General features: G+C 45.3%; 1 pseudogene; it reads right to left on the bottom strand.

Annotated features, from left to right (window-relative positions):
- Positions 1-4,215: 4,215 nt before the first annotated feature.
- Positions 4,216-4,333, bottom strand: LOC120600454 (uncharacterized; annotated as a pseudogene).
- Between the last annotated feature and the right edge of the window lie 3,201 nt (positions 4,334-7,534).

Below are 7,534 nucleotides of genomic sequence, written 5' to 3'. Positions count from 1 at the left end.
CTCATCCTTGACATCTAGTGGTGTTTATTTTCTGGAAGTGCAGCGGGGGAGGGAGAAATGGGCTGAGAAAATGACCAGCACATTATTAAAGAATAACATGACCGCATGTTTACTTCCTGCTTGCGGACCTACTAGAGCAAACTTGCTTATTTTTATGTTTTCTGAAACATGGTCTTTATTAATGAAATATTTATGGAGCGGTTTCCATAGTGGAATTTAAAAATCTTTGGGTTAAACAAACTTGGGTTCAGAACTTGCCACCACCCCTTGGGAGCCATGTGGTTGTGTGTGGTCCTCGTTGGTCTTTGGTTAGCTCATCTGCGAAATAGAATAATAACATCTACCTCGGAGGTTTTTTGAAGCGTGAAGATCATTTCTGCACCCAATGCACTGCACGTAGCTTTATTGTCTATCATGTACAAGTATGCAACTGGGTGGTGATTTTGCACCAGCCTCTAAGATAGTCCTTCCGACCTACTTTAAAATAGATGAGACCACAAGCATACCGAGGACATCCATTACTGAAGGAGGTCGGCTCTCTTTGGCTGCCCTTGGAAGGCCATCCTAATCCCCTGCAGTGTCCATGAAAAAGAGACAATCCGTTATGACCAATCAGGCTTCCACAGAGCCTCAAAATATATATTAGAGCTTAGAAATACAATCCTCTTTTTAAAAGGGGGGAATTGGCATTGAAATTAGTTGATTTCTACTTCCCTAAAGAAAATGGGGAGACACCTAGAAAGCATCTTTAAGACCAAGTGTCGCCTCTGGATGAGCTTACTGTTTGAGGGACATAATTTAAAGCCCTTGGTTCATGTAGGACCAAGTCTATGCTCTCTCACTGACCATTTGAGTCCCTTCCCCATCATCGTAAGCTGAATCTCTACAGTCATTCATTCATCCCTTCGTCCCCTCATTCACTCACTTAACAACTATTTTTTTTTTCATTTCGAATACTACTGGGAGTTATTACATGTGCAAAAAAGAAGGGCACGTCTGCCTGGAGACCACACTTTAATGCAATAACGGACGATTTTGACAAGTCTTAAAAAATCTTATCCTGCGCATTCCTCGTTGCCTTCAGCTGTTTGGACATCCGTGAAAATCATCAAAGACAGAAAGCAGTGAAAGGCGCATTTTTATGAAGCAGCACTGGAGATACTCAGAGGATAAAAAAGCAAAGGATCAAAAACAAAGGAAACTTCCTGGTTAATACACGGTCATTGCTTTTAAGAGGTATTTTTATCTAGTTGAGAAAACCAGGCATGTGTACATGAAGAGATAATTTCTTAAGGTAACAATTTAAGAAAAGCCAAAGCACTAGTCTTTCAACTTTTTATAGGGCTCGAAAGTAAAAAAAAAAAAAAAGAAGTCAGAAGCAGCCTGTATAAATTTTCATATCGGCGTCTCAAATAGTATTTGTATTATTATAAGAGTTCAAAGCATGGAATGGTTGTCCTAATCTGAAAAGGATAGGAAATTCTCTGTGAAAAAAGACTTGAGTTGAGCCTTTTGAGATAATGCAGCAATTTTCATGATTATTGATGAGATAAGTAGCCTGTATTTCTCAAGCACATAGGTTATTTCAGAGACTGTGCTATGAACCTAATGGAAACCGCCCTGTGTGATCCTCATATTAATAACCAACGTGAGGTTTGTTATCCCATTGAACAGAGGAGAGAGCTGAGGCTCAGACACATTGAGTTCAAGGTCCTATGGCAGGTGATGATGGTAAAACCAGGATTCGAACCTGGTTCTGGGCCACCCCAAGGTCAGTGCTCATTACATGTCTCTGACTAGAACGTTTCTCTGACAAGCGAGGTTTAGGTGAGGAGGAAAATGTCAGGAGACCAGTATGCATCACAGCATGGCGGCAAAAATATCAATGGCTTCGGAGGAAAAAGGGAAGTCTGGCTACAGCAAGGATCACTGGTGTTTCCCAAAAGCCTTTCTCACTTTCCTGCTTTATTAACAAAACTCTGAATCCTAGTCAGGCATAAATATGGCCCCTCACAATAAACAAAAGTACCATTTTTCCAGCCTCCTTTGTACCTGGATGTAGTCATGTGACTAAATTTTGACCAATGAGATTTGAGTGGAAGCCATTTATACAACTCGCAAAAAATATCCTTAAAGGGAAGAACTATGTCCTTCTTCACTCCTTTCTCTTTCTTTCTGTGGATTTGATAGCTAGATCTGAAAGGGCTCATCCATAAAAGGGGTGACCTTGGGAACAAAGGTCACACGAGGTAGGGCAACAAGACGGAAGGAGCTTTGATCTCTGGGCACGTGGTGGAGCAAAACTATCATTTCTGTCCTGGGCTGCCTGTGCTTGGTCTTTGAAATGAGAGAGGAATAAGCTTCTATGTAGTTTAAGTCACTGTTATTTTGGGTTATACTGTTACTGGCAATCGAACTTAATCCTAATTAGAACGTAGTCTAATATGACTTGAGCCAAGAGTTTCTGTAGGTGATCAGTGGGAGAGCAGGTTGGAAAGACGTGGAGGTCATGGAGAACTTCACAAGTCAAGTTAAGGCATGTGTCATTTATTTTATAGGCTCTCTGAGCAGACAAATATAATAAGAGCGGTGTTTCCAGAAGAATACCTGGTTATGTTGTACAGAGCGTCCCATTCTGGGGAACTAATGAATGAAGTGAAAGCACTTGGGAAATTACTCCAATTAGCCAGGTTAGACTTGCAAAGGGGTCGAGACTCAGGAATGGAAGCTGTAGGATTCGGATTCTAAGCCGAAACTAAGGATCAAAATACGGAGTAGACAAAGGTGACTGAGATTTCTCCTTGAAGGTCCACGGCATGTTGGCAAAAAGAGAGAAATCAGAAAATGAAAGAAAAATCAAAGAAGGACACAGACTTCCCTTTCAGAGTCGTGGAGCTGAAGATCATGGAGGGACGCCTAGGGAGATACAGCCCAGGTCACGTGCCTGCAGCTTGTTAGATAAAAAGCCTAAAAATGCAAGTTGAGACAACTGTAAGCACGAAGGATAGAGCTGAACTTGTGATATGAGTTTTTCAAGCAATAGGATACAGGAATCGGACCCAAATCCTAAGTATGAGAGGGGAAAAGACGGAAGAGAGGGAGAGGTGGCGATTAAGGGGGAAGAGGAAAACGGGCATGATGTGTTGTCTTCGAGTCTAAGGAAAGAACTTCTAGCAACAGCGGAATGTGCCAGAAAAGAAAGAGAAGACCCGGTGAGAAAGGATCATCGAGTTTGTCAATGAAGAAGGAGACATTGTTGACCTTCGAGTGACAAGGTCACCAGATGACTGAGGCTGGAAGCCTCGTTCTAGGGGATTGAAGAACGAATGTCTTAGAGGGGAAGGAAGTACATTTGAGAAATATATGTGAACTGAGAAAAGGAAAAAGAACAGTGACGTCAAAGTCTTTACGGGGATACGGAAGCCCTGTAGGGATTAGTTAGCGGCGATGTACACTGGGAGGAGCCACCTCTCTAAGCCTTGGCATCTCGATGTGTCGATATGCATATCTACCATGTGGGATCATGGCAAAGATAAATTAATATGTGTGAAAGTTCACAGCACAGAGCACGTCAGTTAATGGTCGCGTATCAAATGTCTACTTATGTCCTCCACGTCTTCGGGTTATTTCTTCTGTTTTATCATGTCGTTTCAGACTTAACTAATTGCCCCTCAAATGAATGTCCCTGTGCCCGTGGAGATCAGACTGGAGCTCGTCGCAAAACCGTGCCTGTCATTTAGAGAAACCCTCCGATTGCACCTGTGTCTTGGATCCCATGTTGTCTCGAATTGCAGAGCAGCTTTTTGGGGACCTGTCACAGAGGACGAGAGCTCTCAAAGGTGGGGACTCAAGAGTTCCTGTTTATTTGCAGCAAGCAACCAAAGCATACAGTTGTTCTCCCGTATAACAGGAATACCAAAAACAATAGCCAGACCACGTACTAAGCCGAAACGAACTGCCTTTCACTAAATTCATCCTGTGAAGTTGGTATAATAATCTCCATTTCACACAGGAGAAATGTGAGACTCAGAGGAGTTTAACGAGTTGTCATTTGTTAGCTCACGTGGCAGTGTCTAGGACCCATGAATTCTACCATCACTCTGTGGGTCACTTTCTGTTTAGGATTTTTTTTTTGGAGGCAAGGCAACCCTTGGTTTGACCTCACAGATTACCAAGGACCTTGTCAGCTTACAATCCCTTATTTTTTATTTTTTACGCTTACAGCTCTTGGTCTTCCATGTGGTCTCCCATCCAAGTACTAACCAGGCCCGACCCTGCTTAGCTTCTGAGATCAGATGGGATCCAGCTTGTTCAGGGTAGCATGGCCATAGAACAGTTTAGGTATTTTGAGACCCAGAAGTTTGTCTAGCACTTCCCCTGCTTCCATGAGCTGCTGCCCAGAAGGAGAGGGGCCTGAGGTCATCCCTGCCCCAGACCTGTGCGGGACAGTCACAAGATGACTGTGATATCAGCATAGGTATGGTCAAGAGCAGCCAGAATGAAGAATGAGTCTGTTCCCAAACAGTGGCCCAGGTACCAGACGCAGAGCAGAGCCTTGTCATCCCACTTATCCAGAGGCAGAATTGGACAAGGTCCACCGGTCACAGCTTGGACTTCCCGTCTGGCAAATCCCAACAAATTTTCTGCCTTCCCCAATGGCCCATCAGTCACCAAAAGCCACTACTTCATGGAGACAGAGACAGCTCTGGCCTTCACACACCACAATAATTGTGTGGTGGCCAGCCCCTTAAATGACTCCACCCAACTCAGACACCTTGGAACAGGTATTCTCTGAAGCATGCCCGAGACTGTTACCTCTCTATATGAAGTAAGCTGAAAGATGAAAGACCAAGGCGATCATTTTCGTCCGGCTTATGCGTAATTACGCATTCATCAGTCAGAGCTTTAATTACCAGGAGATAAAGGTACCATTAGCGTTTTGAGGAAAACTGGCTCCAGCAAAATGCATCTCTTTTGTCTCCCAGCCAGTGACAACTAACTGTTATCCTCGGAAAGGCTTAGCAGGGAGACTCCAGCCTAAACCATAAAAGGCCCTCAACCGTAAAAGGCGAAGCCACCGAGTTAGGCACGGCATTCACTTGTGGGAGATATTCTGTGGCTGGGAAGCCCAGCTCGGCTTCCAAGGCAAGGACATGCTTCCCTGATGACGTCAGAGACAGAGCAGTGGAGGCGTGGATGAAAGGGGGATGGGAAACTTGGGAGCCTTAAAGTATTACCTTGCTACTCCCTGGCATGAAATGCAGAATCTCAGGTTCCACCCAAACCCTACCGAATCAGAATCCGTATTTACACGTGACGGTCCAGGCGGTTTATACGCACATGACAGTGTGAGACGCGTTAGTTACTTCAGAAGTCCTCACAGCCCAGCAGCACTACACACCTTCTGCTCACCGTTGAAACCAAAGATGGGGGTTTGCTCATCTCTCCTACTTGCGTTTGTTAAAGAGGAAAACTGGAAGCAGAAATATGTGTGTGTCTAGAGAGTGTTTTTCTTTTGTTTTGTTTTTAATATCTGGCAGGAAAAATAGATTTTTTTCCCCCCTTCCAGAATTGCTTTTAAAAGTAAACATCATTGAATGGGAGCAAAGTGGGGGCGGAAGTGAGGACCGTAAAACACACACACCACGTCAAATCGAAATGATTAATAAAGCTGAGAGGCAGAGCATCCCCCGGCACAGGGTGCGATGCGACAGACAGGTCAGGGCAAACGCCGGAGTGGATTTCAGTGCCTCTTGCCTCAGGGCTGGAACAGGCAGCAACAGAGAGAAAACCATTTCACAATGAGGAGACTAGGAAACGGGCAAGAAAGAAACCTCAGGAAAGCAGGGACAGGAGGGTGAGAAAGAATCAGACAGGGAGAGGAATTCCTTGGGCGGCAAGGGTATAGGTGTGGAGGGACGTGAGGGGGGCCTCTAGGCCATACCTACAAGATCGATTAGCGGACCATAAAGGCCAGGCATCCAACCCGGAGTTCTGAATAATTAGCCCAAGTTCTGAGGGGTGAGGACAGCGTTGGCTTTTAATCCCGATGCCGTCATTTATTAGAAATGTAAATCTGGAGCTAATGTAAATTTCCTTGCTAAGCCTCAACTTCCTCATCTGTAAAATGGGGATAATTCTATCCGCCTCATAGAGCCGTAAAGATTGAATGGGATCATGTATGTCAAACCTCAGCACAATACCCGGTACATACCACACTCCCCAAAATGATGGCTATTTTCACTTACTATTTTCTCAGCAAGTATTCCCAGCATTATTAATTTTCCAGCACATTTTTTTCTCTTGGCACTGACCCGAATCTGTCTTCTGAAAAGAGGGCTGGGGATGATTCAAATGTTTTTATAAGCACTGTCTTTTGCTCTCTTAGTGCTGTCAGAGTATGATCTCTTACCTCGCTTGTTCAATCTTTCGACGATACTGACAGCTTAATGTGTATCGGGCATATTAACTAACTAAACTAGCACCAACGGTATCAAAGCATCCACGGAAAAGAGAGCACGGTGAGAATGCGCAAAGCCAGGAAAGTGCCCAGCATCCTCTCTATCACGCGGACCTGCATCTTTTATGGCCCAGCTCTGAAAAATGGCAGGCTGGAGTTTGAACTGAATTCCTGGGCCTCCCGGAAGTGGATCCATGCTCTCAGGAATGACTCCAGCTCAAGATGAGCAGCTCTGTAATTCCTGTGTCACACGAAGCGTTCCCTGCGCACTGTGTCCCTCCGATGAGGCAACGTGGTGCCAACGAAGCTAGGCTCAGTCACTCCTCAAGCGGCTTCTTAGCACTGTGACATGGTCGGCATCCCAGACCAGATCATCTGCCATACAGACTTACGTCTTTTGTCCCAAGGATGCTGGAACGGGAAGGCAGGTAGATCTGCACGATTCCCCTCTTAGGAGGCAGAGTTGGGGTGGTAGGCCTCCAGAGCAAGGCTCACTGGCTAATGGGTTACAGTGCCTGGTCAGAGGCTGCCAACATAATAGGGGACCTCACAGAAGTGCTGAGTCATCAATCTTTAGACTCTGAGATCAGACACAGCTGGATTTGAATCTCCATTCTACCTCTTACTAGATATAACCACTTGGCCTTAGTTGATTAACCTCTCTGAGCTTAACCTCTCTGAGCTTTAGTTTCCTTGCCTATAAAATACAGATCGTCTTAGCAACTACTTCAGGGTTCTGGCAGGAACACATGGCACACTCAAACTGAACAATTTAAGGAGAGTTTAATAAAGGAGTGGGCGCAGTGTAGGGAAATCGCAGGGGAGAGTGCAGGACCCTGGGGCTGGAAACAGCGGGGACCGTCACCCAGGACTGCAAGGCGAGAACTCAAAAGAGTGAGGCGCTTTGACATTGGCTGTGCAGACAAGGGAGCCCAGTAAGGCAGGGCTCAGCTCCCGTTCCTCCTCCTCTTGGCTGAGCCCAACTGGAAGCCTAAGGGCAAGACAACCTGTTGACAGTGTCCTTGTTGTCCAGTTTTGGGGGCACAGAGCAGGGTAGAAAAGAGTAGAGAGTGG

Source organism: Pteropus medius, unplaced genomic scaffold, assembly GCF_902729225.1.
Source record: "Pteropus medius unplaced genomic scaffold, Ma_sr-lr_union100, whole genome shotgun sequence".
NCBI classification, from domain to species: Eukaryota; Metazoa; Chordata; class Mammalia; order Chiroptera; family Pteropodidae; genus Pteropus; species Pteropus medius.
This window is presented reverse-complemented; position numbering and strand designations above follow the sequence as displayed.